This window comes from Primulina tabacum, chromosome 2, assembly GCF_025594145.1.
Source record: "Primulina tabacum isolate GXHZ01 chromosome 2, ASM2559414v2, whole genome shotgun sequence".
Lineage (NCBI taxonomy): Eukaryota > Viridiplantae > Streptophyta > Magnoliopsida > Lamiales > Gesneriaceae > Primulina > Primulina tabacum.
In genome coordinates, this window is record NC_134551.1 from 40,530,726 (window position 1) to 40,550,253 (window position 19,528).

General features: G+C 35.5%; 1 long non-coding RNA gene across 9 annotated transcripts; it reads left to right on the plus strand.

Annotated features, from left to right (window-relative positions):
* The first annotated feature begins 2,836 nt into the window (after positions 1 to 2,836).
* LOC142531866 (uncharacterized) lies at positions 2,837 to 18,069 on the plus strand. Of its 9 annotated transcripts, XR_012816398.1 has the most exons (5): positions 2,837 to 3,090; positions 3,171 to 3,305; positions 7,952 to 7,994; positions 10,383 to 10,425; positions 12,158 to 13,396. It is a non-coding gene; the product is annotated as an uncharacterized LOC142531866 (long non-coding RNA). The 9 variants fall into 9 exon arrangements; XR_012816401.1 differs by lacking the exons at positions 10,383 to 10,425; positions 12,158 to 13,396 and adding an exon at positions 17,480 to 18,069; XR_012816402.1 differs by lacking the exons at positions 10,383 to 10,425; positions 12,158 to 13,396 and adding an exon at positions 13,873 to 14,008.
* The last annotated feature ends 1,459 nt before the right edge of the window (positions 18,070 to 19,528 follow it).

The following is a 19,528-nucleotide window of genomic DNA, read 5'->3' on the forward strand; positions in this document are numbered from 1 at the left end:
GTTTAAGCGGAGTCAGTGTCTTCCATTGCTTGGGATGTTCATACTCCATACCAGGATCTGTTCGGGGTTCGATGTCATGGTTTAGTATGATGATTAAAATGGTCAAGTCCCGAGTGGTCTGGAAAGTCATAAGTTATTTAATTAATTCGGTAGTGAGTATGATTGGTATGGTTAAGTTCTGGAATTTAAGTTGCATGAATAATGTATTAGTATATATGTGCATTAGTAGCCCAAGCGAGATCCAATGAAGCCCTTAGCACTCTGTAAGTATGTTCGACGTACCAAAAGAAAATGTTATATGTTTTTGAGCTATGCGAAATGCCTTGTGACCAATTATGTTATGAGTTTGGAGCCGGAGAACGTGTCCGGGACCTCTCCACCCCGGTAAAGCATGAACGAGTTTTGATCATAATTGAGAGGCGGTAAACCATGACAAGGGACCAATCCACCCGATAAAGCATGACCGGGGATCTTATGTATGTGGGAGTGGACGTTCAGTCGAAAGGCTGTGATGATCCCTGCCAAGCTAGTATTGTGGTTTAGTATGATAAAGCACATTATGTTATAAGTCACTTGCTTTGAAACATATTTCTACGCAAAATGATGATGATTATGCATGTTTAAGTATATATGATGCAGCACGTTTATGAAATGATGGCACTTCTAATTTTATGAAAGTATGTTCAAAGTTTGAGTATGTATGTACTACTTTAAAATGCATGGGGGTTTATTATGTATTACTTGTTATTCTCAGTTTATACATGTTGAGTCTTTATATTCACTAGACTTAATCTATGCAGGTGAGGACGAGTACGAGGAGGCAAGAGGCGTGGACCAGTGAGTTTGATCGAACTGTGCGGAGGCCTAACCCGAGGACGCTAAAGTTTCAAGAATTTTATGCTTGTTAAATTCATTCACTCTGATTTTAAAGAAATTACTTTATGTGGTTTTAAAAAAGTGCTTGTTGCAAGCTCGTTTGTATTTCAAATATTTAGTCAAATGTTTTATTTATATTTCATTTTGATAGATTATTACTTATTTAAGAAAATTTTATTTTACGCAAATTTTAAGTAGTTTTAAAGTACGGTACGTTACAGACGAAGATGAAGAACACGTTGGAAGATAAAGGCAGAAGATAGAAATCGGAAGAAGACCTCAACACACGCCATATCACTGAGAATTCCTCTTATTCCTTCTTGATTATGTTTGCTCCTATGAATTTAAACATGAGTTTTCGCTTTTGTTTTGAATTTTGGGGTAGATTTTTATAGAATAAGGACACAATAAGGCCGAGACAAGTTATTTTTAATGTTTCGAGTTTGATTCGATTTATTATTTATTTTGATTCATTTATTGATGTCTTTTATCTTGTGTTCTTTTAATTTGACCAATAAATAACATATTTGTTGGTTAATATAAAATCGGAAGGCCTTAAATTAATATTTGCTTCACTACATCAGTCAACACATTGTTAAACTGACTATAAATAGTATTCGATTTCAGTGTGCAACTTGAGATTGAAAAAGTGAAAGTCCACGACGACTTAATGAGATTGAATCTAATTAAATTTAGTTAGGAAAAATTAGACTGTTAGCTTTAATTATGTTTATTAATTCAAGAAATCGTTTAATATAAAATCTTCAGAATTTTATCATGATTAAGTAAATAATTTATCGAATTTGAATTTGACATGTAGATTATAAATTTTCTCGGTACCGTTGTACATCATAGTCGCTTTTTATAAATTGAATTTTCATCTAAATTAATTTTCCCTCGTCTCTAATTCGGATTTTTTTGCTTTAATTAATTTATTTTACTTGTTTAATTTAATTTTAATCAATTTATCTCATGTCACTTGAATTTGATTAGCCTAAATTAAAAAAAATAATTCATATTCTAGTATTTAAACGTTGATCTATGTGGGTACAATACTTTGACTCATCATCCAATTACTATAATTTTACCTAGTCTGTTTCCTAGAATTATTCCCAACTGAAATCTTATGTCAAAGTACTTGGACTATTAATTAGCATACATCTAAATGGTCCGTCGGGTTATTAAAATATATATGACTCCCCACCAATTTATTTTAATTGGAAGGAGTATGACTTTTTTCAATTTGGTCAAAGGAAGTGATTTAGAAGAACAAGATAGTCTTTATTAATGATTGTTAAATAAAATAAAAAACATCACATTTTGACCAAATCCATATTCAAATCTTATGTTTTTGCACAACACATAAGCTTTCACTATACTATGTCATGTTTGATTGAATATTTACGTAAATAATTATATATATATATTATATTTGGGTCGAGTTTTTTAACATTCGGGTCTCTTGGGTTGAGTTTTTCTTATCTAACTCGAATTTTTCACGTGGGTCGAATTTTTCACATGTGGGTCGAGCACGAGTCAACTTTTTAATATTTGGGTCGAATTTTTCACATTTGGCTCCGAGTTTTCACATTTTGGTCAATGCAAAAACTTGTGTGAGACGGTCTCAAGGATCGTATTTTGTGAGATAGATATCTTATTTGGGTCATCCACGAAAAAGTATTACTTTTTATGCTCAGAGTATTACTTTTTATTTTGAAATCGGTAGGGTTGACCCGTCTCACAGATAAATATTTGTGAGACTGTCTCACAAGAGACCTAGGTTTTAGTCAATATTTTCATATTCGGATCCATTTTAACATATTTGGGATAGAGTTTGGATTAGAGTTTTATATCTAAATTGAGTTTGTGGTGTATTTTTTAATTTCATTCATTTAAGTTTTTATTTTTATGACCAAAATAGTAAATCGATGATTATTTCTTTTCCGATTTAAAACTTTAATCTACACTCCCATGGTCCGTGGCCCACCTATTTCTGCAAAACTCCCTCGGCCGCGAGAGACTTTTGTTCGGCCATTTCCAGATTTAAATTTCAATTCAGCAAAATCGTCTATCGATAGGAGAGGAAGACAGAAGAGGAGCGAATTCTCATAAAATAATTTCAATTTCCTCGACGTAGAAACGAACAGGAAGCTAACTCTAACCTCTTCGCACAATCGAGCGCCGAACAGAGGATAATTGCGGAGTGAAACGAAGGTGAGTGTGGGAATTCGATTGGATTCCTTGATGTTGTAGTGAAACGAACAAACATTCTCAAGTTTATTTCTCTGATTCAGGTCGGCAGTTTCCGCTTATTCTCGGAAAATTTAATGAATCATTTGCAACTGTTTGGAGTTATGCAGATCGATATTAGTGCTCGAGGGGTTGAACTGGTGAGGGAATCGAGGTGGAGGATCAAACTTTAGCGGGCGGTAAGCATCGTTTCTCATTCGTGTTACCGCTCTATAGATTCGAATACTGCTGCTGTGGTTTTGTTTTAATACTTATTCCAGACTTAATAGTAACTAATTTTTTTAGTAATTTAATGGTGTATTCTGCCGCATAGGCTTAGAATTTACTCATTAAGTTTTTGAACCACTTTTGCCTCGAGCAGTTCCAAAATTGTGTGTTCATGTTTTTTTTAGTTTCATAGCAATTTTTCAAATTAAATAAATATGTTAAAGACAATATAAAAAATTAAATGAATAAAAATATCAAACATGTCCAAAATGATCATAAAAAACAACCCGCCTAACAGTTTTAGAGCTAAAAATAGTAATCAATACTGTATAATCAAGTTGTTCAGTAATTTCTTTCTCAATCGATAACATAGCCAATTCATTCAATCTTTCTTGTGACTTGGTTGATCGGAGAAAAGTTTTGATGAGCTTTAACTTTGAGAAACTTTGCTCTGCACTTGCTACTGTGATCGGGACAGTCAACAAGATTTTATAAGCAATATGAGCATTTGAGATTCTAAATGCAATCATTATTCATATGAATATCACATAAAAAGACGCTGATGATCAAGCGCAAACAATCTTTAGCCACATTAATAGCTTGAATGAATCTCCCACTTTTTACACAACTAAATAACTCGGAAAGGCTGTCTTATCCACCAACCGAATTCAACATCAAATATACATATCAGTTACAGCCAATCACCACACATTCTTGATACGCCCCACACACATTTTTAACCTTTCACTTTTGAATTTTGATCTTAGTTGGACCTGATATGGTGAACGAATGGACTGATTCCATGGGGCCTTTAGGGTTTTCAATTTTTCATCTCGTTATATAATATATATTGATATTTGAAATTTTGAATACATATTTCAAGAAATATTTGGGTTTTTTCTATGCACTTTCAAGCAAAGTTTCATAGCATGAGATTTAATGATTTGGAAACTTACTCGTGTATATATTACAAAAGCAAAAACAAAAGGGAAGTCTCAAATCTTGAATCCCCGCCTCAGAAAGAGTGAATAAATCATTAATTCGAAGGTAATATATGATTAATTCTCTTTTTCTGATTTGTTCCGATTTTTATACTTGTCCTTAATCCGCCATGCTTCCCACCATTACTCCACCCTGATAAGAAAACTAGACTGGTTTGGTAAATCATACCAACAACTTATTGCCAGCTAGATTAATTCATCCACTCCTGACTTTGATTTCGAAGAGGACCAATAATTTCTTAAAATTTTACGAGTGATTTTTTTAATAATAAAATTCATGTTTCGGCCTCACTAATTCTTCACAAACTGGATTTTTCCTTTCGCTTCCATAGATGCATATGTGGGGGCTATCTAGTATTATATATAATAATTTTTTAAAAAAATTTTTGGGCCCCAAAAAAGGGATGGGCCTGAGTCATTAGACTCATTTGACTCCAAATAAGCATGGCCCTGACTGCCTGATTCGTTAGACAGTCAACTAAAGGAGTTTAACCCCAATGCCCAGTTCATTTAAGTTGCAGCTGGGTAGAGTTAAAGAATTTAACTAAGAACAATAAGTGATGTAATCATCAAATGAATTTCTGTATTTCTCCCTTACCTCACACATTTACTGGGTACAAGGATAATGAATTATATTTTGACACCTAGCTTAAATTCTGTTCCACCGTTGCAATAAACTCTTCCAAAATATTCCTTCAATTGTGTGTGGGTAAATATTCAAATCTGCTAATGGACTTTGGTGAACAAATAATCTGATAGGCTCAAATGCATGAGCCTATTCTGTGTGGGATTTGAACTAATCCATGAACCAAGACTAAACTTGTTCAACCCTTCATGCAAAGTCCCTTTGAGAAGAGAAACCTTTGTCGCTTGATCCTTCACCAAACAAAAAGAAGGATGAAATTAAAAAAAGACAAGGTTATCCTTGGCATATTTATTTACATTAAGTAGATTCTTAGTAATTTGAGGAACCCTGAGTAAATTAGTGAGCAGAAAAATGTTAGGGGAAGAAGTAGAAAGAAACTTCGAGTGACCAACATGAGAAATTGACAGACCCGTGTCATTGCCCATGTGAACCTTACCACCTCCTGAATACTCGGAGTCGATGGAGAGGTTCCCAAGATCACGAGTAACATGGTGTGACGTACCAGAATCTGGAAACCACCAATCTTCACTTACTGCTTCAGAGTTTGAGGAGGCGACTGCCGCTGTGGGATACGGATGAGAGGGCCGATTGGGGTTAAAAAGAGACTGTCAGGGGGGCCCTGTATGCTGGGAATGAAATCTTTATCAAAACGATAGCATCAAATTTCAAAGACATGTCCAGGAACATCACAAATTGACAAACAGAGTGATCATTGTTGGGTTGCCATATGCCTCTACCACCACGATTGGATCTGCCATAGCCACAGCCTCTGTTAGATGATCCATGGGATTGCAGATTGGTTCAAACTTCTTTTGCTGGGGCATAGTTGACGTATTGTCGTAGCGTGGGATAGTATCACCACTAATGTGGACAAACTCCAATCTCCCTTCATGGGAATGAAAATGATCATCAACCTCTGAAAACTCAAGGAGCTGACTCTTGACGTCACATGAACAGCAACAGGGTCATATTCTAGGCCAACACCATCTAAAGTATACATATTTTGTCCTCTTCAGTTGCGGGATGACCACAAGCAACAAGAGTGTCCATGTAGCCTTTCATTTTATTGAGGTAATCTTTCATACACCCAGTGCCCTTCTTCAAGGTTTGTTGTTGTAGTTTGTATTGCATAACTTTAGCCTTGGATTGTGAGGCAAAAAGGCGAGACACTCTGGTCAAAAGGTGCGTCGAGGTTTCACAGCCTATCATTTAGGCTTGAAACAAACTCTTCGAGATTATTCCTTCAACTGTGTGTGGATAAATCTTCAAATCTGCTAATGGGCTTTGGTGAACAAATAATCTGATGGGCTCAAATGCATGAGCCTGTTGTGTTTGGGCTTTGAACAAATGCATGCGTCTGTTCTGCTTATCCATTATCTGGTAGCTTCCAATTTGTGTTTGAAGAACTAGGGCAAGAGGAGATTTTAACAGTGGCTGTGATCATTTTAGTTGAAGCAACTGACAAATAGCCTAGGTGCAAAGCAAGTGAAACTAAGGTATGAAATAAGGCTTCAATTGGCATTTAATTATGATGACTATGGAACTTTGAGATTGCGGTGAAGTCTAAAGAGGTATAAATTGGCTTTTGGGTTCGCGCATTAGTGAACATGCAGGTAATTGGTATTCTTAATTTAATAACAAATCAAATTCATGAATGTGTATAATGATGGTCGAATGTTTGCTAATTAGGCACTGGTTCCAGATTGTTTTAGCCTTTATAACTTGTGGACTCGATTAGCATAATACGATAAGACATTCCTCGGTGGGAGTGATAGATCTTTTTTCATCCAGTCATTTGGCTCGAGTTCTACAATAATTGGAGTTCAAATAGTTATGTTGTCCGTATCTTTAATTCATTATTCCGTATTATAGATATTTCATCATCATCCTATGAGCCAAGTGGTGCCTAACAATATATAGATCGGAGTTAAAATTAGTTATGTTATCCATATCTTTTAATTCATTATCCCATATTATAGATATTTTATTGTCATCTCACGAGTCAAATGATACCTAATAGTACATGGAGTTGTATTAATATTAGTATTTGGGATTTAAGAGGCTAAAGAAATAAATGAATGAAGAAAACGTGGCAACGGGTCATGAATGAGTCATCCTTCCATGATATAGCAAATGGGAACACTAGGAAATATTAGTAGACTGTTATGGGAACTTTGGTAAAATTACTAGATAATGATATAGGAAACATATTACATGGGCTGGAAACTAAAGCTTGGGATAATGAATTGGAATTTTTAGAGCTCTATGCATCGAACTTAAGTATGTTTAGACTATAGAGATGGATACATGTGTGTAGAGTGAGTTAACATTGTAATTCTTCTTGTCTACAATGGACTTCTGTATCAATTTGGGATAATCATTTTCTTAAAGCGAGGACGAATACGAAGTTGTCACAGGCGTGACAAAATTGTATCAAAGATGGTCACCAGCAAGGAATACCGAGAAATAAGTGCTATGTAGGGCGAAGTGCTACGTGTGTGAAAGCCACCTCTTGAACCTGCGGGGCAAGTGTTACATGACGGGAGCCACCTCTTAACCTGTAGGAGCCACCTCTAGATTCCCTACGGTGGTGGATCGTGGGGTCAGGCCGATGTTCTGAAGGAGGGGAGATGGTGATACCTGTTGCCCCACACAGCAAAAATTAAATATTTAAAATTAGTTTATAACGAGCTACAATTAATTTCTATAGCAACTTGAGTTAATCATTTTCGTAAAGCGATGACGAATATGAAGTAGTTGTTATAGGAGCTATTGTTATAGGAGCCATTGTGCAGTTACGCAGGAGCAGACCCGAGCTCGAGCGTGACAAACATAGAGATGGAAATTTTAAATACATTAGGGATAAAAGGAAATAATAAATAATGAGTATGTCAAAATAAATAAAATAATAATAATAATATTGGAAATAAAGTAATAAGGATATTAATGATAATAAAACTCTAATTTGTAGATAATTCGGAATTCGAGGTCTATACGGCTGAGGCGACATTCAGGTATGTAACTGTATACTCAACTTTAAATCGGGCCATCAAATATATATTTTCTGCATGCATTTTTATTTACTTAATTTTTGTCATGTATTTTCAAAACTAAGACATTAGCTCTAGTATAGAATTTGCCCAAATATAGAAATTAAAGTAAAAGAAATTTTGTTCCATATATGGTACTTGGCTAAATACGCAGAGAGAAACCTCAAGATTGTAAAAAAATCTCTATGATCACGAGTGTTGGTACCTATGATTATTTGTGGGGGTGAAGAAAATCGAAGATCAGAATCAAGTCCCATGATCTATGCTGGTTTCATTTGATTGAGATCTGCCATAATATGTTCATATGCACTCTTTCCAAATTACCGGTGATTGATTTCTTTCCAAATTGACTTCGAGTTTGTTTTCCTGCACAAAAATACTGATTGTTGAATATCGATTAAAAATTGAAGAATTCCCTATTTGAAACTTTCGAAAGCTATGGCAAACAATAAAACTCGAATCCTTCTCAAAGAATGCTTAATTTTCCCCGCCATTCAAACACTGCTTGTGCTTCTTCTATGAAATCGGTATTTGCCAGCAAAATATAACTACAAATTGCAAATTCTTTCACTGGAAAAAACATCAGGTTATAGTTCTGAGTAATGTAATTTTGTGTACTGTTTGGTAAATCTACAAGACCAATCATCTAGTGAATATTTTGGTGTTTCTTGACTATTCCTTGGATAGATCAAATTAATTTTTGTTAGGGTATCCATATTGATAATTTTGTTGTTTTGATCCTTGATATTTTCTTTGGTTTCTTCTTTCCTTTCTTTCTTTATGAACTTGTTTTAACTTTCTCGATTATTTTCAAAGAAAATGAGATAATTGATTCTTGACTACTTCTTGATATATTTTGTGCATGAAATTGATTACTAGGCTTGTCCAATTATGACTTTATGGAGGTGACTCTTCTGTTCGTTTGTGCAGTAGACTTTAGATGTGTTTGGAATGAACAATTCATCTTGGGATGTGAATGTTCTATACTTTTGAAAAATTATAAATAAAATACGAAATTTTCATCTGAGGGACGACACGCCCTCCCCTGCTATGAGTCATGTACTTCTTTACAAAGCGGGTATGGCAATTTATTCTCTTTCCATAGTTGCTTCATTTTTTAACTAGGTAGCATGAAATTTGTACAGGTTGGTACTTCATCAAACATTACTTAGAAGAACCATTTGTAAATAAGATTGTGGGAAGCTGATGTAAATTAGCTGATATAAATTGTCACAATTTATCGGGATAATACATAATTATGTCACTATAATTTGCACTTCTTCCCAATTTTATCCCTCTAGTTTCGCATGTGCCATTTAAGTCCCCCAACTTTCAATTGCGTCCCATAAGCATCATTGACGTTATCTCGGTCGTTAACATGTAACGAACTTCATGTGATTCCAGTTTTCCCAAATTAAATGAAAGAAAAATCCCTAGCCCTAATTCCATTGTTCACGACCTGTGAATTATCTTTACGAAACTGAAGATTTCTTCCCCGATCTTGTGGCCGCGACGTCGAGGAAAGTTCAACGGGAACCTCCATCGACAAAGTGCACTCCCTTTCTGTTTGCTCTTAATTTAGTTGCTTCGATGTGTAAGCTTTTTGTCGTGCTTTCCTCGGTATCGCAGTGTGAGATCGGCAAAGAAATCTTCAACTTGGGAAAGATGATTCACATGTTGTGCATGTTGGAATTAGGCTTGAGTTTTCTTTAATTTGGGGAACTGAAATCGCACACACTTCACATGTGAAGTATGTCAAATGTTACTACCCATGATAACGAATGTCAGGGACGTTCATGGGACCCAATGTAAAAGTTGAGAGATTTAAATAGTACATATGAAACTAGAGGGACATAATGAGGAAGAAGGGAAAAAAATAGGGACATGATTATGTATTATCCCCAATTTATCAGTTGGTAGAGTGGTTTGTTATTCAGGGCAGTAACGTTTGAATGCGTCTAAGAATTGGAAGGCCTCTTCTTCAAGACAGTAGTTTGGACGTCCTACTGAATGTACTTTACCAAAAATTTCATTCTTGGTTTTGCCACCATGCCTCCCCGTTGTTGTTTACTGTCCAAATTCTGAGTTTAATTGGGACAAGAACTCAACATAAACCGGATTTTTAGAGCTAATTGCACTAGTCCATGTTGTGAAAAGTCTAAAAGAAATGAAACCCTCTAAAAATTTTAATAGGTTATATATCTTCCATTTTTAAAAATCAAGCACATGTAACCTATGTTTATAAAAACTCAAGCATATTTACCCCGTTTTCAATGGTTTAATATTTGATTTTTAAAAACAAAATGTTTTAAATACAATTAATTGGGTCTTCGTTTTTTTGAATTTTTACAGAAGGTGCTGATGCAATTTGCCTCGGATTTCCCAGATCTATTTAGTTAAGTAGGTTTTGGTATATTAAGAATTGATTTATTTTTTATTGCTATGAATTTACTTTAGAGTTGTGCTTTGATTAGAGCATAGGAAAATATGATCATATTCGAAATTATTAAGATATTAAGGTACAAACAAAAAGATTGCATATCATATCAAAATTATGATAAATCTTTCATAATATTTAACTTGATTCTGTTTAATTGATTTCATTTATCCCTAATATGTTTTGCCATACATAAAGGGAGGTGATTATTGTATTCAACATAGATTAGAGAGTTTTAGCCACTTTTCCTATTATGTTTCACTCTCTTAACGAACAAGCGGGATGAAAGACAATGAGTTCCAAACTAGTGTTATTGGAATCTTATTCAATATAATGAGTATGACTAATGAATTTGAAAGTGGGTAGCTGAAAGTCCTTAGTAGCAGAAAGTTTGATGGACTGTGGTATGGTAGTGCAATATGTTAGGGCAAAGACCTCTAGAACTACGATAAGAGGATAATAATTATATTTGGGAAGAACTTGTATATTTTGAAAAATTGTACATAAATAATTCTTGAATTTTTGTTTTTTGTTTTTTCATTTGTGAAAAAGCAACTATTTTACTCTCTCCTCGTAAGCATAAGCCTCCCGCCATGGGGGAATGATATTGGAGTTAGACAATTGTCTTTTTTTTTGGTTATAATATAGTGGGAGATTTTTGTTTTGACGTGGATTCAAACTTACTTTTCTCCTCTATTGCTATAAGTTTTTGCCACTACACCACAAGGGAAGTGACAGTTAACCATTTGTTTTCCTATAATGACATGGTCTAGTTTAATAAGAGATTACGGAAACACAATGCTGGATTGGAGTAATGCTGGATGTCGGATTTGTATAACATTTGTTAATTTATTCTTTACGACATCCTAAAACTACTTTTGAATTTTGTATTGCAATTTTCCTAGAAATCAGCTCTTTGTCCTTTCAAAGGTTGATGTTTTCATAGTTATTAAAAGTCCAAAATGTATGTCTATGCTCAAGGCTTGTCGAGGCTCGACCTTTGCGTCGTGACTCTTGATAAGGTTCAATCTTCAATGAAGCCAACTATTTAACCATAAAGCCCGAGGCTTTGTGCACTTCAAAAGCTCAAGGCTGAATGTTAAGCACATTGAAATCCACAATGAAATGCAAAATAACGAGCATCGTTTTTCATGTTTTGTTCATATACTTGGACAATTAATAAAAAAATTTCCACCACTTCTATACTCCGCCCTATTACTCCTGATTGCTCCTGCACGACAAGTTGTCACTCGGTTACATACTAAAAGTATTTTTTTTATTCTTTAATAATTCGTAAAGTATGCATTGCATCATATTTTCGTCATATATTTAGATCTTAGCATATTAATTCAGGGTGCTTTAATAAAAATAAAGCTTGTGCCTCGTCTTGTGACTTGTGCCTAAGCTCTACATATTAATTTAGGGTGCTTTATTAAAATAAAGTATGTGCCTCGTCTTGTGACTTGCACCTAAACTCTAAGATACTTGTGAGCTTTAGTGCCCGTTGTTCTTCTAGTAACTACGGTCATTTTTCGCTCAACCTGTTTGTTGAGAAGAAATTATTGGACTAATTCAGCCAAGCACAAGTCCGAGACGAGAAGTCTTATTACGATTACAATTGATTCTTTTGTATCAGTCGCTCTGATCTCGTTGAGTCTCATTAGATTTTGGTATTTGTACTCTAATGCAGTTTCTAGCAATGAATTCAAGCTCATCTAATATGAGGAATAAGAAAAAATTCTTATCTCCACCCAAAACCGAGCAATTATCGTATGACAATCATCAGAATATCCAAAAACCCGTGGTACCTGTAGGGCCTCGTTTTCAAGCCGATTTGCCTACATTCATTGGCCCTTCTTACAAGAAATTAGACACTTCACGTTGGTTAGGAACTAAAGTTTGGCCAATCAAGAACACAAATATGCCAAAAATTATGGGTTTCAATGGAAATAGGGCCTCTCAAGTAAAGTTGAACCCCATTGGGAAAGGAGGAGCCGGTACTTGTTCATGCCATGTTCCCGGATCTTCTGAATGCGTTAAAACGCATAAAGCTAAGGAAAAGATGAAGCTACAAATTGAACTTGGCGCTGCCTTTTGGGAGTGGAAATTCGATGAAATGGGAGAAGGTGCGTCTCAGAATTGGACTGCTAATGAAAAGAAAAAGTTCGACTCTATTTTGGGAATGAATTTCCCAAAGAAAAGTGATTGGTTATTGAAAAACGCCTTAAAAGCTTTGCCAAACAAGAAAATGGAGGCCATTATCAGCTACTACTTCAACGTCTTTGTCCCTAAGCAGATGAGCTTGAAAATCAAGTCGAGCCGAAACCCATTAGAGATCACTACAGACGATGAGGATATAGAGGAAAATATTTCTAGCCATAGTCGTCCCAAAAAGAGGTCGAAAACCAAATCTTATTCACCTAAGAGAAGATACTTGACAGGAGTAAGATGAAAAAACACGAGTAAATAATCATTTCCCTGCGTTGGATGCTAGTTTCCATATTTTGTGGCAAACATTTTTGACATTGAAAACTCGATTTCTTTCATTTTCCTTCTGGCTCAAAATTGCATAAAATTGAAGGCAATGTATGAATGCAAGTGGGAAATGATGATTTGGGACGTTAATCCCCATCCTTTGTGAAGTTGTCTATTGTGCACAACTTGCTGTATTCATCCTAATGTCCTTAAAACAAGGGTTTAGTATCTTGGATTTTGAAGGTATGAATGTTTTCCCTGCCAGTCTCTTTTTTATGACCAATGTTCTAAATAACGTCAAGCGTGATGGTCAAGTTTTAAGCTTTACAAACTTAAGCGGGTTTAGTACGAGATTGAGCGTGAATTTATTTTTTAAAGTTTTTATTATAGTTTTAATGATATCAAGTCAATTAATAGGGTAAATAAACATAAACATGCAAATTTTAAGAATAAATGCATAAATTTTCAAGTTAGCAAAAAAAACACTACTCTCAAAATAACAAATTGTGTGAAGTAAAATTTTTGGTGCTCTTTTGGATCATATCTCTCTCTTATTAACAAAGTTAAATTTTATAAAAAGTAAAAAATCTAACATGAAATTTTATCTAAAAAATTGTGTTTTCCACATTTTTTTCATGTTTCTCACGCTTAATATGGTTAACCAAATGATTGAATGTTATTTTAACATTTTTATTCTAAGCGAAATTTTTTCCACATGTTTCATGTTTAATTTGTGTTTTTTGGGTTTTTTGTAGAACACTTTTTTTGACCATTACTCTCTAATGGATCAGCTTTTTCTTTTGGCTGCAAGGAAGTTCAATTCATTCCTAGATCGGCAAGTTAGGGGTACCCATTATTAATTTAAACATTATTATATTTCTATACAAACACAATGGCCTTGGTGATTCAAGGATGTCCAAATACTTTCAGGGAACTTCATATATTGATATATTGCCTGATGCTGGACTACCACCAAATTGGAGGTTTTGAATTATCAAAAAATTGATCGTAATATAAGATAATTTCGGAAAAAGCATCAACCTCAAACTCAACAAAAATAGAACCTAGACGGCAAAGTCTCGGAAGGATGCAATATCTGGTTGAATTCCTTAAATAGAACGATGATTAGAGAAAATCTAATTTTTATTTTTGAGAACTACGGAAGATTCTATGTACCAATACAAAATATGATAAAAATAATTAGCATTTCTTATAGTAACCTATCATGCCTAGTTCATAGCTCATACGTGAACAACTATTGAAGATTAGTGTGGTAGCAATTCTAAACCTATAAACCTAACTTCACTATGGGTCCTATTACTCCACATCAATGTCATATGAATATTGTAAAACTCTTCCCATAATCATACACCCACAAAACAAATGTTCTCAGAGTCCTCCAATTATACATCATTCTATTTACTTTTTATTATATTTATTTCAATTTATATACTATCATAAATATATTTCTAGAATATTCACGTTAATTTTTAATATTATAATTTTTTTGTATTTAATATTTTATACATTTTGTTTGGATCAGAAAAGAGTTTAGAGGGGATGTGAATAAACTTTTTAAGAAATTGACGTTTTTAAATTTGTTTACAATCGTTTTTAGGAGGTTGAAATTTTACTTGAACGGTTAGAAATGTGAACCACTTAAAAAGTGCGAAAGACGGTTCAGAATTTCCAATGATAGCTACAACCAGTTGGCTAGCTTGTTAACAAGAAACAGTTCAAAATGTAAGAGATTGTAGAAAGTAAAGACACATGATTTTATGGATGTTCGGAGATAAAACTCCTACGTTACCCTTTTTCCTTTCTAGGAAGGATTCCACTAAAAGATTTTGGTTTTACAAACTGTTGCAACAGCCCACTTCATCGGCACTTATCACACTGCCTGTGGTTGAACTCTTAGAGAAAACTTTACACTTCTGGATATTTAGGAACCCTCGGTTCACCAGACCACTAGTAAATCAAATAACCCAAAGGTTACTGATAACAATATGATTGAGTAGAACGAGGTTGATCCTTGAATGTTCAGATAGATTTATGATGAGTACGTGCTTGAATGAGCGATAAAGGATGAAACTTTTAGTGCGCTCAAGATCTTTAGATATGCAAGCTTAGTGATGTGACAATATATTGGTTGAAAAGCTTGTATGTCGTAGAGTGCAAATGCCGGCGATCTGTGCTTGCATTCTTCAACTCTTCATTTATATAGGCTATCAGTGCAACGGCCGACAAAGGATATATAAAGTAAACCTGTAGCGTTGAAATGATATGCCATTATCAGTTGCGAAAACATTTAATGTTCTCTTTGCTTGTGAAACATTGAATCACATTCCTCTGAAGAGCTGCTGCTAGATATCCTTTCATAGTAACTGTTAGCTCCATCAGAACTTGTAGGATAATTGAATAATTTTTCCATTTTGGGATAGTGACATAAATAAATATCTTTATCAAGACTGGAGCAATACATGGTTGACTTGTAGTGGTGCAAAACCATTGAATGTCCCAAGTCGGTCAGATAATGTTCTTGATTAAGTGTTCAATAAATAGCTTCTTAAATGAAGCGGTTGAAGTCTTTAAGTTAGCCGGTTGGAAAACTTTTAACGTTTGAAACTCTTCAAGCTGCTGAGATGCTGCAAGCGGTTGAAGCATTTCTGTTGTACAAGATATATTGTGGTTGTTTTCTGAATCAGTTAGGTGCTGTTTTGATTTTGTCGATCACCAAAATTTAATGGTAATAACAATATCTTAACAATTTCTCCTTTTGGTGATGACGAAGCTGCAGAGCTATACAATAAATTACAGGAAATCATAAAAACGTAATAAGAGAAAGAATGTATTTCATTGAATTAATAAAATTACGAACTACAAGCGGTGCAAACAATTTCATAAACCCAGTGCATTAACCCTTCTTTTCTGCTCGTCTCTTCTTCTCTTCTTCAAGCTGTTTTTGTACCAAAGATTAATCAGCTTTGACACGATCTGCAACCCTTTTCCCAACAGCCTCTTTCGCTTTCAGTACTTCATTCTGCCTCTCTATTTCCCCCCTTTTGACTTCACCATGCATAAGAAATTGCATGATTTCAGTAAGTTGAGCTCCTTGGACATCCATGCGCTGATCAACGTGTGCTTGTAATCTAGACATTTGGCCTGAAATCTCGTTGCACATGTTGATATGCGAGGAATTGTGCCGTTCGATATGCGAGGAATTGTGCCGTTCTTGTTGGAGGGAAAGACTGCTATTCATGGTGAGAAATTCATTGGAGAAGTCAGATTTCATAGACTGAAAAGCTTTCTTAAGATTAAATTTCTTCTGGTTGAGGGCAACAATCAATTTATCCACAAGCTCCAGGCAATCCAAAATCAACTTATGACTGTCTTCCTCGGGTTCGAAGAGTTCCGATGAAGAAGTCATTCTAGCCTTGATGGAAGCCAGGGAGAAGAGCACGCTTTCTCGATTGACATGAAAGGCTGTGGTTCATCGATTTCGAAAGATAGAACATCAACTGCCTTGTCCAAAGCAACAGAAGAAACAAGAATTGCTACACTTGGGACTTATTGTGCCACAAGACCGGTCAATGGGTTCTCAGGAAAAAAAAGTCTATAGGCCAGGAAGCAATAGTTTCAGTGTCATCCTTAGGTACACCAGTTGAAGATACTGACGGTTCTTGGGGAATACCCTGAGCAGGATCAACAACAGATTCAGACTTGGGAGGAGAAGAGATCTCCGTGTGGGTTGTTCCTTGATCAAAGTCAGAAAGAGTTGCACTTCTTCTTCGGCAGAAATCAGAAGTACTTCAGATAGACCGATATGTGCCGAGGTTGGAGGCACAACTGATTCAGACTCTTAAATGGGTGTGTATTTCACAAGAATCTCTTGCTGAGAGTTCGTGAAGCTGGGTGCATTTTGTGCAGTGATCGTCTCAGTGACTGGGATCATCTTTTGACATAATGATTTCAATGGTTGGTAGGATGTTGTCCGTATAACTAGGCATAATGGTGTTAACCGGAACCTCTGAAATAGAAGAAGTAATGAACACGACGGTAGATGAAGTTGGTAGTACCTGAGTGGTTGAGAGATATGTGATTTGCTCAGGGGCCAACACTTTATAAAGATTTAATTCACTCTCAAACTTGCCTTTATCGCCACTCACATGCAATTGATGTTCATGCCGCTTAAGAGTTATAATGAAACATCTACTAATTAAAAATGCCACTAATTTTTTTTACAAGCTCATTCTCAAAAATTCATAGATTATTTATGCATGCAACACTGCTGAAAATTTCAGCTCTCAAAAATAATCGTAACCATCTACCAGATGAAAATACTGCAGTTTAAAAATAAAACAAATATGAACGAGTAAAAATCCTGATAACAATATGATACGTGTGGTTTTTACGTGTTTTATTGCATTAGTTTGTGTGTGTTTGCATTGTGCATGCGTACATTTCGTTTACATTTTGTTCATTTTAGAGTAAGCATGTGCATTTGATCATTTCTCACTTGTGCATGACGAATTTGCAGGAAAAATGGCCGGAAAACTAAAATCGGAACCAAGTGCCAAGCCAAGAAGATAATGTGCAGAAGAGGCGACGCTCGGGCGGTAATTTTCTACCGCCCGGGCGCGAGAAAAATCACGCAAAGAGCTGAAATCCAGAGAGGTCGGCGCTCGAGCGGTAGTTTTCTACCGCTCGGGCGCGAGAAGTGATCCAAGAAGAGGCAAGTTACAGAAGTTATGGCGCTCGGGCGGTAACTTTCTACCGCCCGAGCGCGAGATTCCGCATGTCCCAAGCAGATTACAGAAGACGTGGCGCTCGAGTGGTAATATTCTACCGCCCGAGCGCCGTTTATTTTTGGAAAAAATTCATAGCCGATTCCTTACCTTATGTGCTGAATGGGGATGATATGGAAAGGAGGTTGGACGTTTTGGAGCATATTCAGACGAGATTTCAGAGCCGCCACAAGCTTTGGAGAGACTTTTGCGCTTGGATTGAAGATTCGAGGATTTCCGGGCACTATTCTTCGCGTTTTTCGTCAATTCTAGTATTTCTTATTTAGTTTTCATCTTTTAAACATTGTTGTGTTTATTTTCAATATGAATTCGAGTAGCTAAACTTTTATTATTTGTCGGGATTTAAGGGGATCCTACCTCAAAATTTGATCTAATTAATTTATATCTTGATTGTTGCATTATTCTTGATTATACCACTGTGTTATTGTGTTGTTAAAATGTAGCTAACTTTAATAACGATTTTATATTGCGAGTGAGTTCGAGAGAATAACTTGTGATAGGAACGAGTAGTATAATCCGTGGATCTACAATTTACATAGACATATGAAATTGGATACGCGCCGATAGTCATAGTCCTAAGGGTCGAAAACTAGGGGATTTCACGAATCGACATGCAATTCACTCTTGATAAATAATTAAAGACATTTAATTACTTCATTGAGTAGAATTAGTTTGGCATAGCTCGAGAGAGTGTGTTCAATTGAATAGGAAATCCTGTCGGAAGCATATAATCAATATCGAACGAATTATGCAACAACTGAAAAGGAATTACTTGCAGTAGTTATTGCGCTTGACAAATTTCATTCATACCTTGTTTTGTCCAAAGTAATTGTTTACACAGATCACTCGGCTATGAAATACTTACTTGCTAAAAAAGATGCAAAGCCACGCTTACTTCGGTGGATTTTATTATTGCAAGAATTTGATCTAGAAATAAAAGATAAGAAAGGTGTCGAGAATGTGGTAGCAGATCACTTGTTTAGGTTGGAGCTAATTAGTGATGATTGCGTAGATCGAGCTATAAATGATTGGTTTCCTGATGAGCAGCTCTTTGAGGTGAGACACTGTCCTTGGTATGCAAATTTCGCTAACTTTCTTGTCACAGGCACACCACCACCAAATCTATCGTTTCACCAACGAAAGAAATTCTTCTCTGACGTGAAACACTATTTTTGGGAGGAACCATTTTTGTTCAAGATTTGTGCAGATTCCATGATAAGAAGGTGTGTTGCAGAGGAGGAGTTTGGACAAATCCTCAACCATTGTCATGACTGTGAGGTAGGTGGTCATTTTGGACCAACAAGGACGGCATCTAAGGTACTTGAATGTGGCTTTTATTGGCCAACCCTCTTTAAACATTCTCGTGCTTATGTGCTAACCTGTGATAAATGCCAGCGGTCAGGTAACATCTCTAACCGTCAAGAAATGTCGTTAAACAATATTCTTGAGTGTGAGGTTTTTGATGTATGGGGGATAGATTTCATTGGACCGTTTCCTAGTTCGTTCACGTAAAAATATATCTTGGTGGCTGTTAATTATGTGTCGAAGTGGGTAGAGGCAGAAGCATATGCCACTAATGATGCTCAAGTTGTCCTGAAATTTTTAAAGAAAAATATTTTTAACAGGTTTGGGACACCAAGAGCAATCATTAGTGATGGTGGCACCTATTTTTGCAATAAACTATTTGAAAAACTCTTGAGCAAATACGGTGTCACACACAAGATCTCTACCCCATATCACCCCCAAACGAGTGGTCAAGTGGAAGTGTCGAACCGAGAGAT